Consider the following 15,243-nt stretch of genomic DNA (forward strand, 5'->3'; position numbering starts at 1 on the left):
GAGTTTTCCTGAAGAGCTCCGGAGCACACGTCTTCCTAGCTCAGTTGCATCACCGGAAGTCCCACAAAGCCTTTCTTTAAGGTGAAATTCGTTTTGTATTAATTTTATCTTAATTTTAATCATTGTTTCATCTACCAAATGCCAGGATTTAATAGGCAAAATAAAACGTTATAGGCCTATATCAGACAAAAGATAATCAGGACATAGAGGCGCCGGCGCCTGAACTGCAGTTGGTCTCATAAATGAACCGAAACTCAGCGCCTAGACCTACTTGCATCACAGACATGTCTACTTTTAAACAGAACAATTCAAAACGAAAGAAAACAGACTGCTCTCTGCTTATGTATGAAATGTGCATTTCTCTGTGGTGCGTTCACGACGGTGAAGGCTGGTTGAAGTCATTTAATGGGCTGGTGAAGTCACCGTCTATAATTCGCTTTCATTCACTGTCTAATATTTTAAAGGCCGATGCAGCACAAACGAAAATTGTACCGGCACAAAACAGCACAAACGAAGCACAAACGAACAAGACTATTTTCGGTGAATTTGGAGCATGTGGGGGGGCTGGTGACGTCATCGTCTATAATTCAATTTCTGATATTTTAAAACCCAACGCAGCACAAACGAAAATTTTACCGGCACAAACCAGCACAAACGAAGCACAAACGAACGAGACTATTTTGGGTGAATTTGGAACATATGGGGGGCTGAGTGACCTCAGAACGACCTAAAAATATCATTTTAATATCTAAAAAACCGAAGCAGCACAAACGAAACTTTTTACAGCACAAACCAGCACAAACGAAGCACAAACGAACGAGACTATTTTGGGTGAATTTGAAGCATGTGGGGGAGCTGATGACGTCATCAAAAATAATTGAATGTATAATATTTTAAAACCCAACGCTGCACAAACGAAAATTTTACCGGCACAAACCAGCACAAACGAAGCACAAACGAACGAGACTATTTTGGGTGAATTTGGAGCATGTGGGGGGCTGAGTGACCTCAGAATGACCACCTAATATTATTTTAATATCTAAAAAACCGAAGCAGCACAAACGAAACTTTTTACAGCACAAACGGAGCACAAACGATTGCGTCTATTTTGGGTGAATTTGGAGCATGTGGGGGGGCTGGTGACGTCATCGTCTATAATTCAATTTCTGATATTTTAAAACCCGAAGCAGCACAAACGAAAATTTTACCGGCACAAACCAGCACAAACGAAGCACAAACGAACGAGACTATTTTGGGTGAATTTGGAACATGTGGGGGGGCTATGTGACCTCAGAATGACCTAAAAATATTCTTTTAATATCTAAAAAACCGAAACAGCACAAACGAAAATTTTTACAGCACAAACCAGCACAAACGGAGCACAAACGATTGAGCATAGTTTGACGACGTTTTGCGTTGGGTGGGGGGCCAACTTCACGCAGGTTTCTCGGATGGGTGGGGTGGGGTGGGCTGGGCTCACTGCCATTTACCGTTGCCGGTGTCACAGCGCTGACACCTCTAACGTCAATTAAAGTGAAATATCTCCAAAATACTGCAGTAAAATGGTTAGATATGAGGTCTGTATACTGTATGGGACGTCCCCTATAAAAACTGACCATTGTTTTTTTCTACTTATTACAAATTATGTATTTATACACCTCTTAAGTCGATTAAAGTAGCATATCTCCAAAATGCTGCAGTAAAATGGTTTGATACGAGGTGTGCATATTGTATGGGACGTCCATCTTGTTACAAGACTAACATCTAGTCTTCGTCGTCGTTTAGGAACCTGGGTGTGCTCTTTGATACCAATCTTTAATTTGAAAGTCACGTGTCTAGTATCTGTAAAACCGCATTTTTCCATCTTAAAAATATATCTAAATTACGTCATATGCTCTCATTGACAAATGCGGAACAATTAGTTCATGCGTTCATGACATCAAGGCTAGATTATTGTAATGCTATTATGGATAGTTGCCCTGCACGCTTAATAAACAAACTACAGCTATTCCAAAACGCAGCAGCTCGAGTTCTTACCAGAACCAGGAAGTATGACCATATTAGCCCGGTTCTGTCAAAACTGCATTGGCTCCCTATTAAACATCATATAAATTTTAAAATATTGCTGATTACTTACAAAGCACTAAATGGTTTAGCTCCGCAGTACTTAAGCGAGCTTTTAACACATTAATAGTCCTTCACGTCTATTGTGATCTCAAAATTCCGGCCAGTTAATAATACCTAGAATATCAAAATCGACTGCTGGCGGTAGATCCTTCTCCTATTTAGCACCAAAACTTTGAAACAGTCTTCCTACCATTGTCCGGGAAGCAGACACACTCTGTCAGTTCAAAGCAAGATTAAAGACACATCTCTTTGACCTAGCATTCACATAATGCATTATAGACTTCTATAATTCAATGTTAGGCTGCATAGATTAGGTCAGCCGGAACCGTGAACACTTCCCATAAATCCTGATGTACTCATTACATCATAAGAAGAATGGCATCTACGCTAATTTTAGTGTCTTTGTTTATTCCGAGGTTTTCCCGCAGCCTGCCGGATCCAGGCCGTATCCAGATCTGATGAAGGACCTTCGCCTGGACCCGATGACAATTCAGTGCTGAAGTGCCAACTAGTCTCTCCCTATGGAGGATCCCTTTACCACTCCAGATAAAGCATTTTCGGGAAATTCGTTTCGCGTACCTACCCCGAAGTGATAAAATAAAATAAAATTCTGTATCAAAAATTATAAGGAAACGCCAGTACTTTGTTTAGGCTTGGTCTGTAGGGAATTTCAAACCTGCGCACATATATTCAAACGCACATAACTATAGAACCAATTCTTAATGCGCATGTGAACGCCATCTGCGTTTATCACAGGTTCGCATTTAAAGTCTTTCACTAGTTCACACTTACAAATAAGTCAGATAGAAATAGATGCGTATTTGGCGTGCTGTCCGAGGAGAGGGCTCCGGGCTCGGTATTCGGCCCGAACCCAGAGTACTCCCCCCGTATTCCTGGCTGTAAAAGATTGAGCCAAGAGTGAGGAGTCGGGGTGGTGGAGGGATGCTGGAAAACTGTCACGGAATATTAGGTGAGTTGACAGAGTGGATATATATATACTTCTTGTCATGCTGATTAGGGTAGACATAATTGTTTGATGACGAGTAGATTGGATTGATTATTTGAATGTGCTCCTCCCGAACTTTGTTTATAAAACATCATGTGTAGAGAGGATGGTGTCATCTTAGCGGCCTGTAATTTAATAACAAATGATTGTTGCGACGGAAGCGAATCAATCAAAACTAACTTTAGCTGGAAAATAACTTTATTAAAGAACCGCTATAAAGCCAAAACAATCTCTGTTACCTTAAATTATACGCGTATCTCTGTAAAGCTGCTTTGAAACAATCTACATTGTTAAAAGCGCTATATAAATGAAGATGACTTGACTTACATCGTCTCTCACAAATATGAGCAACTAACATGAAAGAAAGAAAGAAAATAAATAAATGAAATAAAAAAACTTGTCTTATCGCCTTGTCTACTGCCATTCGCGTTTTTCGCGCCCCCCGTAGTTTTTTCCTACACGTTTGGAAGGTCAGCACAGAGTCAGCGGCATTCAGTGCAATTTTGCAGCAACAAGAACCACTTTAATGTATCGACACTTAAATATTGCAAATGACTGTGCTAGCTAAGTGTTATACTTTAACATAATTGATGTTTTCATTGTGATACTACTTATTTTTATACATCAAGAAGATACATTAATTGCAAACTCAATTGCAAGGAAAGTTTTTTCAGTTAGTTTTATTGGTACATCCACAGATGCTTATAGTAACCAACCATTAACAGTGACCAGATCAATAACTCTATACTCACGTTTTCTCCAAGTATAATAATGCCAACATCTTGATTTAAGATGGTAACATTTCAATGCCTCAGGCAAGGTCTCTTGGACCGCAACCATAACAGTAACATGTTTTATGTTTTGAAACATTTTAGGACAGAAATTGTCAAAATCTCTGACCAGGTTTTATACATTGAAACTCGCCCTGTAAAATATTTTACTTGGAAAATGTCTGTACAATAACTAATATAAGGGAGTACAATGTCTGGGTACAAAACTAAAATTTAAACAATATATAAAAAATAAACTATGACATCCTGAACACTGCTGTATAAGCTAGATCACATTAAACAAGCCCAAATCCGCTGTCCACGGATCGGAGACACAGCATCATGTCTGCCTTCAGAGCAGTATAAGTGTGGTAGTGGCTTGGAAAGCGCAAGTGCTCAAAGCAGGTGGATGCAGTTGGAAGCCTGGACTCCACCAACACCAAGTTAAGCTTAGAGCAAGGCACCTCCCAGCCCACCCAGAACTTCATCAAATCACGCAAAACCTCAGGAGTAGCTGTAATAAAAAACAGAAATATACTTGAGGGAGACACTCTTGAAACAATTGACTTGCCAAAACACTTTCAGATTTGTAAAACTGCATAATTCCTTAATGCAAAGATACCTTCTTCAATGAAGGTTCTAAAGAACCCTGTCACACGGTCCACTGTTGCTGCTGAAGGAACATCGTCGCTGTCTTCATTTTGCTGTGGGCATCTGATACTCTGAAGGACTATCTGTAATGTGTGTAATGTGTTTATAAAGAAACTAATGTGCAACTCAGGCATAATGCTGTACTATAATTTCTTTAAATAATTTAGTGTTTCATAGTTTTAGTCCAAAAAAAGATGAGAATACCTCAGATGTCAACTGCACCTCTGTCTCCCTTGGGAAAAGGATGGGAAGAACATCTGCTCTAGTGGAAAGGAGTGGCCACAACCCTGTGTCCTTCAGACCCTTGCGCAGCTGCTTGATTTGACGGCTAATATTTAATTCATTTCAGATTATAGGATAAACAAATAATAAAACTCAACCCAAATGTCTGTTAATCAAACAATGGTTCAGCAGACAGCATAGCGGAACAATTTGTAAGTGCACATGAAGTGCAAACATAACCATTTTTTTGGATAAAAGTGGGAGTTATTCTTAGATTGTATGACTGTGCATTACAGCATGGATTAGTAGTTTTTGGAAGAGCCAGTCCTTGTTTTTGGAGTTTGGCACAGGTAGATCCCAGGCAAAGCAGAGGATGGTGAGACGTGAGCTTTCTTCCTCTGTTAAAGCCTCTTCTTTTTGAAGCTGTAAGACAATATAACAAAAAAATTATGCATGCGTGAAAGAAAGTTCAACGTTTTTTTTCTCCCTTCAGACAGTTTTGAAATTCATCTGCACAAATTACAAAATTCTGTAAGGGACCTGGCTGACCCAATCATTGGGCCCTTATTATTCCTATCATTGAAGTAAGGGTAAATTGCTTGATTCATATCAAGCTGATCATACAGGGTTTAACGCAAAGAACATTTCTGTGGCTAAAATTTGTTTGGGGATGGGACAAAGAATATGAAGTAAGGTTCATATTACTAACATGTTTAATAACACAACTGACACAGACAGCAAACAACAAAATGATTGTGACGATGATGTGAACAAAAAAATGAACAGGCTATTCATTGCATTGATTTTTCTAAAGTAGCGCAGCCACATATATTTTTGAGTTAACACTTTGGAGAGCCACAGTGTAAACAAAGGTTCTTATCTTATTAAGTTTATTAATACAAAATATAGTGTTCCTTATGGATGTATTATACATACATACCCATATTTTTGCTACGCAACACTTAAAAAAATATTAGAGGAGTGGTAAAACACCTATTTTCATAGGCTTGAATGTGTTTGTGGGGTGCACTGTAACGTGTTCGTGCTTCGTTTTTTTAAATTCGCATGGTCTTGTAAAAACAGTCGGATGATTTCCGAGTTCTATGAAGCCGTCTGAAGAATCTGTGATATATCTACTTTTGTATGTGTCCACTTACAATCAAATCAAAACATTGTGCTTTTGTAAAATAAAGAAAATAAACAGGGTGTGCGTTCTGCCTCTCCGTCGCGGTAAACTTTTTTTTCTTGAGCACGTCTATAAACTGAAACCAAACTCAGTGAATACTTGTCACACATTTATGAGCCATATACCTTTATAGACATTTAAGTGTGTACTTTTAAATAATCAGATTCAAACTGAAAACAAATATTCTCTGTTTAAGTAATTTGTATAAAACCAACAAGATGTCCAGTATCTCAAACGCTTGCTCATTATTTTTTATTTGACCACGCCCACGCGCGCAAAAGAGATTCACATGCAAATCTCCACATGGAACGCGCTCGTTACCTCAAAAACAAAGCACGAAAAAACTTCACAAGTCTGCTTTTCGTCGAGTTTGAAAGACGCGCCGTGAGCTTACATTGGATTTACCTCAGAAGAAGAAGAAAGCGATTTGAAGACAAGAAAGATGTAAGGTAAGAAATTCTTACATATTAGTTTGTTATTGTTGCATAAATTTCACATTGCAGTTGAACTGTTGCTAGATATATGGTGAATATTATAATGTTTAGACCCGTGTTTACTGTTACTGTGTTTGTGGATATCTGCTCAAACCTAGATATGTATATGGTAACCATAATGTTTCATATTTTGGTGCGCGATCGCGTTTGAATGTTTCATATTTTGGAGCGCGATCGCGTTTGAAAAGCAAAACGCACCAAACGGCTTCATGTTTTTACTATTATTTCATATCATCATAACGAATGGAAACATTTGAAGTAACATGATAATCAATATATTTTTCTCTAGCTTAGTTGTTACTGAAATCTTTTGGAAGATTTATAGGCTGCTATAGGTTATTGTTATTATTATTTTATGCAGCACTGCGCATAGCCTATGCCTACAAGGCACAACAAACCTGGTGTTCATTATATTATATATTGTTGGAAATATTTGTGTGTGTGTGTGTGTGTGTGTGTGTGTGTGTATTCTGTGAATTTTAAAAAGCAATTTTAACCAGAAAAATCTAAATGCATTCCCAAAATCGTGCAGGCCTTTCTCTTGATATCAGTATGTTCCCTTTTTTTTTCTTTCAGGGCCCAGATGCCACTGAGTCCTGCTGACTTCAACATTCACATGAGTCTCTGTACATGAACATGGTAAAGTGAAAATCAAACACCTTGGAAATTAAAGGTATGTACAATGTTTTTAGGAATGGCACAAAGGTCTCTGTCTTTGGATCATTGTTTTCAATAAGTGCTTTTTTGTCATTTGTTTTGTATCTTTGGATTATGTTGTGTTGTAAATAAATCCAAACAATCAAAAAGCCATTCTTTTTAAAATCTCCTCATTCTTTGTGCAAGGTTGCTCAGAATGATAGGGCCTGATAGCTCCTAATAGGGCCGTTAGGGGAGGGTCTTTGTCTTTCTCAGGTGTGAAAAGCTTACATATTAATGACGTGATCACACCTCCCGCATAAAGCTTTCTCACACAAAACACGTCGTAAAAATTTTAAATCAATATATTGTCTTATCTTAATGAGCAGTCAGGGTGATTTTCACATAGTTTTAGAGCAAATATTCTAGGCTACGTCATACAATTTTCAAAAGTCTTGTGAAGAAATAATCAGTATGGGTTTCATGACCTTTTAAAGGTCATGAAATTAAAATTTTAGTGAATTTTTTTTTTTTTTTCACAAACCATGCATAAATGTCATTATCTCAAAACAACAAACTTTTACACACATGCTGCTGATATATTATTGTAGCAGAGTTTGTGCTGAATACAGTGTAATTAGACTTTAGCCATGAAAATATCACAAGTAACAGAAATAAGCACAAATGTCAGAGCATGTCAGAACACCTCCAGGGCCCAGAAAACAGCTCAGACCCCAGAGGGTTAACAGATTAGAAATAGATTAATGGATTAGTTATTATTATTAGTTATCTATCAAGACTGTTAATTATACTTACTTTTCAAAAATTAGCTATAGTTACTTCATGTTTCTTGTTGATTAGAGTCCTCTGGAGTAGAAAGAGCAACATGATGTACTTCTCTGTAGAGAAATCCTGCTCACAGAACCATACAGGTACAAGAAGGGCAGTGTTGACAAGGGCAAGGCCTTTTGTAGTTGAGTTGTGCAGAGGTCAGTGAGGGAGAGATTCAACTTGATTCAGACAAAATACAAGGCCAGAAACAATAAAGACGAGAAGAGCAGGGGAACATCTTCAGAAATAACAGAACTTGATGAACTAATTGAAGAAATAACAGAGAAAGAAAGAGCAGCTGAGGAAAACAAAGGGAGTGATGAGAGTACGAGGAAGTTAGAGACGGACAGGGCCAAAGCAGAAGAGGCAAGGAAGAAGGCCATGGAGAGGGTTAGCCAGACCAACAGGAGGCTTAGTGAAGAGGGAGATGACTGGACAAACAACAAACGTAGGAGAAGGAGTGGGCATGACACCATTGAGTTTTTGAGGGAGAGAAGCCAGACTCAGAGGGTTCTAAGAGAAAAGGAATTGGAATTGAATAAAATACAGGTTGAAGAGCAAGCAAAAGCAGCACAACAAACACAAAAGCAGAGGAGTGACATGATGCAACTAATGCAACAACAGCAAATGCAGGAACGCTACTTCAGCAACAGCAAGGGCAAGCAATACTTGGCCTCATTGATTCTTTTGCAATTTAAAAACATTTCTTTGTTATTTCATTCATAAAACATTTCATGTATAAATCCTTCTATTAACAATAAAATATAAAATCTGTTAACATAAAATAGCATATTTTTAATAACATGTTGTTAGTAGCCTATACTTTATGTATATTGTGTTTGTGTAAACTAACTATATATGTATACTATATTTTTGTTAATAATAAAATAAAAATGTGTTATTATAAAATGTCTTTTTAAATACAATTCTGTTTTTATATTGTTTGTTTGTATACTATGTTATATTTATTTATTTTTATTTTTAATTTATTTATTTATACATAGGCCTACATAGCACAGTTCAGTTGAGCATGTATGTGTTACCTCATGAAAAATAGTCACGAATGTGTGGAGGATCCAAGTTAAAAAACTGTGATGTCTGATTACCGTACAGACAAGTTAGTGCATTTCTTAACAAAGCAGATACAACATACAATTTTCCAACACTACTCAAACCAATTTTTAAATTCTTTTTGAAGCCCATGAACTTGAAGTAGTTTGCTATGTCCTCAAACAACCACTCCACAGACACTCTGACTTCACTCATTCGTTTGTTTGACGGCATGACGTTGCAGCAATGCTAACAGCCCAGATTCTGCCAGCATTCCAGAGTCATGCTTCTTTCCCTCTGTTAAAATATATTTTTAAATTAAAAAATGTTTTTTTATTTTAACTTATAAATTTTAAAGGGAATGACAATGTTTCCATAGATGGTAAATTATTCAGACATACCTACAGGGCCGTACAGATGGGCAATTAAACCATTAGGAATGGCTACTGCCTGGTATTTTAGACTGTGGATGCGTTTGTGTCCATTATATAGGATCCTCTGTGTTACACCTGGTCTGGCAATGGGTCATACAGTGCCATCAATAAACCCAAAGCAATTATCCAGAGGGGCTTCCATTTGGAGGTTTGCAGTCAGCATATCTTCTCAATGCTACAGGGTTCAGTATGTTTTCATTACACTGCGTTATCCTGTGATGATGTGCAGAATATACTGTATATAGTCCAGCACAGAGTTTGTGGCCATGCATAGGACTGGGACTTGTCGGTGACCAAACCTTTGCATCATGTCACTGTACCGGCAAGGGTATGTCAGCCTCTTAAGGAGCATACACAGCGCCTCGACTCCTCCCACAACACTTCTCTGATCACAAACGATCTCATTGGGAATCCCAAGAACATCTACCAGAATTGGTAGGTCACATTTTCTGACACGAAATTCATTTAAGCATTCGTCTTCCTCCATGTAATCAAAGTTAAAAGGCAAGTATTGCTTACACGGTAAATCTAGGTTTTTAGACTTATTTACATCATACAATAGTAAAAACTCCTCTTCTGTATCTCAATAAATGAATTAATGCAGCGTTGTGCTGTCCTGTTTACGGTTGCTTAGTGATTTTTACGTTCTTGTCTACGGCGGTGTGACAGCATACTTCCGGTCGCCGTAGCCGTTCCATTCGCAGCTGTTGCTTAAAGTCCCTATTTACCGTTCTGTGGCGGAGCCCATGATGAAGACTCGCTCTGATCAACACCGTCCCTACAGTCTTGAGCTGGGCCTGATGATCAAGCAGCAGCTGTGGGAGACATTCAACCGCCCTTCACTGGTGGAGACGGAGCAGCCGATGGACGTGTCCTCGTCACTGAGAGCTTCTCCACACCCAGCAGAAGAAGCTTCGCTGCACAAATCCACGTGGACATCAGTGAAGACCCCCTGCCCGAGGAACCCCGAAGAAAGAAGACCAGACACTGAGTCATCACAGTGTCACATGGAGGCTGGAGTATTGCACAACGGGGCCTACATATGTAAATACTGTATATTGTTATAGAGTAAGTTTTATTTTTGAAAAGTAAGTGTATTGCACATTGCTGTGTGGTTGTTAGTACGTTGATATGCGGTTCCTAGGTTGTTCTGAGTGGTTTTTGGCTTTTTGCTTCGTGGTTGTCAGGAAGGTTTGGGTGGTTTCCTGTGCGTTGACATGTGTTTGCCAAATTTTTTCTGTTGCGTTGTTGTTAACCTGTTTTATGCAGTTGTTGGATTTCATCCATTGCTACGTGGTTGTTGGGATGTTTTCAGTAGTTGGTTGATATGCGGTTGCTTTAAGCAGTTAGGTTAGGGTAGGGTAGGTTAGGATCCCTCACAAGGTTTGCAGCTTGATGTGCTGTGAGGGCTGAAAGCTACACCACTGGTACTTCACAACTACTTCTAGGGTCACCCATAGTGGACAGGTCTCAGCTGAGATAGTAGGGCGGTTAAGCGCAAAAATCGATCACTTTGCGATAAAAGCATCAAATTTGATAGGAAGGCTCACAAAGGGGGTCTGATCAGATTTGGGACCGTAGGCGCTTGAAATTTGACCCCTGGGGGTCATGGTGACCATTTTTCAAAATGGCCACCAAATATGGATTTCGTAATGGGAAAATGGATTAAAAGCTGCCAGAAACATAAAATGCAATAACATATTTCACCATAAATACATGTAAATATGAGCACACTTTCACAAAGAAGGTCTTTAAACTTTAAAATATAAGATATGTTTTAAAATTTGCTCCTGTAATACTAAATATTACTATACATGGGTTAATGAATTATCTGTAAATTCATGTTATGTGATCAAAATTAGACATCACAGTGACAAGTGATCAAGAGCTGATCTTTGTCTGGTCACTACCAAAGCAATTCACCAATGGTGATACAAAAAGGTCAACTGTTTTTAAACAGCTGACATGGATCAATTTTACTGTAAAATATCTGCCACCTCGAATAAGCTTTTGTTTGCCAATTTTTGCTAATATGTTAAATATATTATGTTTTGTCAATGTAGGCTATATTCAAAGTAATGAATCCTTAACTTTGAAATATGTATGATAAAATGTATACTTTAGTTTTTACAAAGAAAGATTACACTTGAATTGTTGTAATTGTAACCTTTTTTAATAAAAAAAATATATTTACAAGATAGATGTAAACAAATTTTAAAAGGTAAATATAAGCCTTTTCTTTAAATAATTTTTATTGTGTTTTATTATTGACAAATTTGGGGAGAGGATACATATTCCAAAACTGAAAATACAGTATGAGAATTAACTGCACAATTACTAGACATGTTTTCCTTGGATATTATACAATTTGCAAGCACAATTTGTGAAAAAAAAAAAAAAATTGAGATGCTTCCAACTGTGAACCAATTTGGTAGAATATACATATATATATTGCTCTTGCATTCTTTCTTGTGGCTATAGGTGACACCTGAATGAATGGCTCATTAAGTATGCGGGCCCCATTGTGTCCTCAGGTGTGAGTCACTAAATATGCATGATGGTGTTGGATTGTTGACGCCCCTTGCGCATATTGCCTTTACAAACAAAAAGTGTTTTACAAGATTTAAATCAATGTATTGTGTTATGTGAATGATTAGGCAGGATGATTTTCACATAATTTTGAAGAAAAAACTCTAGCCAACGACATCCATTAGTCAAAAGTCTTATTGACACATATTTAGTATGTGTTTTGAGGCCTTATTTCAGAAACTTTTGTTTTTTTTTTGTTTTTTTTTTCAAAAACCATGCATAAAAATTATTCTCTCAAAAATACAAACATGTACATGCAAGTTGTTCACATATTATGGTAGCCCTGTTTGTGCTAAATAGAGTGTAATTACACCTTTGCCATTAATATGTTTATAAGCAACTGAAAAAAGCACAAATGTCAGGGCATGTCAGAACATCTCAAGGACCCCAAAAACCCCTCAGACCCCAGAGGGTTAAAGCTAATAAGGTACACTGTTAAATGTCGCTGTAGACTTAGCAGCACAGTACTGTAAAAACCTACAGTACAATACTGCATTTCTATATTACACTAAAATACCGTAAAATACATTGCATTCTGGGTAATTTTGTTTGAACGGGAACATTTTACAGTACATTTTAGTGTTGCTGTAACCTAGCTGTAATATGCCAGGCAATAATACAGGGTTGCTGTAAACAGAGAGCGCACCCACCGCCTGACTGACGTCAGAGCACAACTGCAGACAGCAGGTCACTCACTGGATGGATATCTCACTCTGCTGATATCTGGAAATTTGGTAAGTTAATTTTTCATTTTATAATAAGGTTTGAGGATTTTACGCTATAGTGTACATAGCTTTTAATGTGAAATGACAGTGGAAGTTTAGCCAAGGACGGTTGCAAAACACCGTTAGTTAGATCTGCTCTTTCACCCCGCTGCTTGTCCTGACATCTTACAGCTCTACAGTGTGGGACAATTTTATTTGCAGCCTGGGAAGGAGTTTTCTGTAAGTATTAGCCATGTTAATACAATGTTTTATGTTTTTTTTTTTTTTTTTTTTTACAATTTCTCTCCTACACTGTCTGCTCATCTTTATTGGTGCTGTGGATAACAGATTTTGTTATACGTGGATTTTGTGTGTCATGTGTTTTTTTAGTTTTGGTCATCAGTCCAATTTTCACCAGGTTCCAGTACCACCTCAAAGTATTCACACTCATACACACAGGCACACACTCGCATACATACTTGCACACTTTGTACACTCACTTACACAAACTCAGACATTCTCACAGACACATACTTACACAAACACTAGGGGTGTAACGATACGCGTATTCGTATCGAACCGTTTGGTACGAGGCTTTCGGTTCGGTACGCGGTACGCATTATGTACCGAACGGTTCGTTGGACTAATTAATTACTTTTGGAAAATAAAAAAGTGTGTGTTATGCATTCAACAAGGTAGCCCAAACGACATAACAGGCAACGCCCCTCCCACCCCCGAAGAAAAAAACACTAACTTATATGTTAGACTTTTCAGTCAGGCGTACGCGCTGAAGGCTCGTTGGAAAATGGATGCGTTTAACAGACCAGAAATAGAAGATCCTCCAATAACCAACAGGTCTGGTGTTTGGGTGCACTTTGGTTTCCCTGTAAGCTATGACGGTGATGGCAAGAGAGTGGTGGATAAAAAAACAACGGTATGTCGCATCTGCTACATGACAGTAGGATACACCAGCGGGAATACTTCAAACATGTCAACTCATTTACGCCGACATCACCCCAGTGTGTCAGTATCTGGAACAAGACGAAAAAAAAGTAGAAACATACACGGCACAAACTATCCCCGCAGCATTTAGACAGACATTTCCAACTGATTCAAACAGGGCAAAAGGTAAGGTAAGGTACATTTATAGCCGCGGATATGAGACCTTACTCTGTAGTGGTAAACGCAGGTTAAGAACATGCTTAATGTAATTGAGCCCCGTTACAATATTCCTTCACGAGCCCATTTCAGCCAGACCGTAATTCCTGCTTTGTACCAAAAAACAAAAGCCCAAATAGAGAACCAATTGGCCAAAGCAACAGCGGTTGCTCTGACAACAGACGGCTGGACGTCAAGGGCTACACAAAGCTAACTGACTGTAACGGCACATTACATTACCGCTGAATGGGAGCTTAAAAGCCACGTTCTTCAGACACGCCTCCTTGAGAGTCACACAAGTGAGGATTTGGCCAAAGGAATGACAGAAGCAGTGGAAGTGTGGAAGTTGGAGAGAGCTAATGTAACTATTCCTGTAACTACTGACAATGCCAGGAATATAGTTAATGCTGTTGTTGGAGCTGCTGGATGGAATTCAAGCTATGATATGATAGAAAGATATATTGAACAGCAAGCTGCAGTGTAATCTACAATGACAGACAAAACTGTGAAGAAATGACTTTGTCTGAAAACGACATGAGACTGGCTGAGAATGTCATGACAGTTTTGAAACCCTTGAAAACTGTGACAACCCTTATGTGCACCGAGTCCTCTCTATCTGCGTCCATGGTCCTTCCTATGAAAATGATGATCCTGAAATCCATGGTACTGTCTGATGATGACAGCCCAGCAGTGAGGGATGTCAAAACTGCCATCAAAAATGACCTGCAGCAGCGATACACAGCACCTGATCTTCAAGATTACCTACACAAGAGCACAGCTTTGGATCCACGTTTTAAGTCACTGCAACACTTGGATGCTACCACTCGCCTGAGAGTCTATGAAGCTCTAACCACAGAGATTGTGAGTATTGAACTACTGGTACTATTTATATTTTGCTGCTTACTATATTTTTGATTAATTATTTGCATACCTTTATAGAATTTTTTTAATAACATTTTCATATCAATACTTTGACACTGAAAACATCCAGATGTTGTGTTCATTATAATCTGTTCTGTAATGTTGTATCCCATTTCCCTGTGTATAACAGTTGCAATTGTGTGTGTGATTTATACTAACCTTTTGTAGTGAATCCCATGCTATGGGTTATATGATGAGCATGTATCTAAGATTATTGTTGTTTATATTTCTCAAGGAGCAAGCTACAAGCACCACAGAGCCAGCAACCTCCATGGAGACTCAGACAGTGGACTTGGAGCCCTCAACATCACCACCACAAGAAAAGAAATCAGCCATGACTGAACTTTTTGGAGGAATGTTCATGACCCATCATCATGAGCCAAGCCCCAAATCTGTGGCAAAAATGGCAGAGGAGGAGATGAAATTGTTCACGGCAGTGGACTCTATTCCCCTGGATGCAGATC

This window comes from Scardinius erythrophthalmus (assembly GCF_964197995.2).
Source record: "Scardinius erythrophthalmus genome assembly, chromosome: 4".
Taxonomy (NCBI): Eukaryota; Metazoa; Chordata; class Actinopteri; order Cypriniformes; family Leuciscidae; genus Scardinius; species Scardinius erythrophthalmus.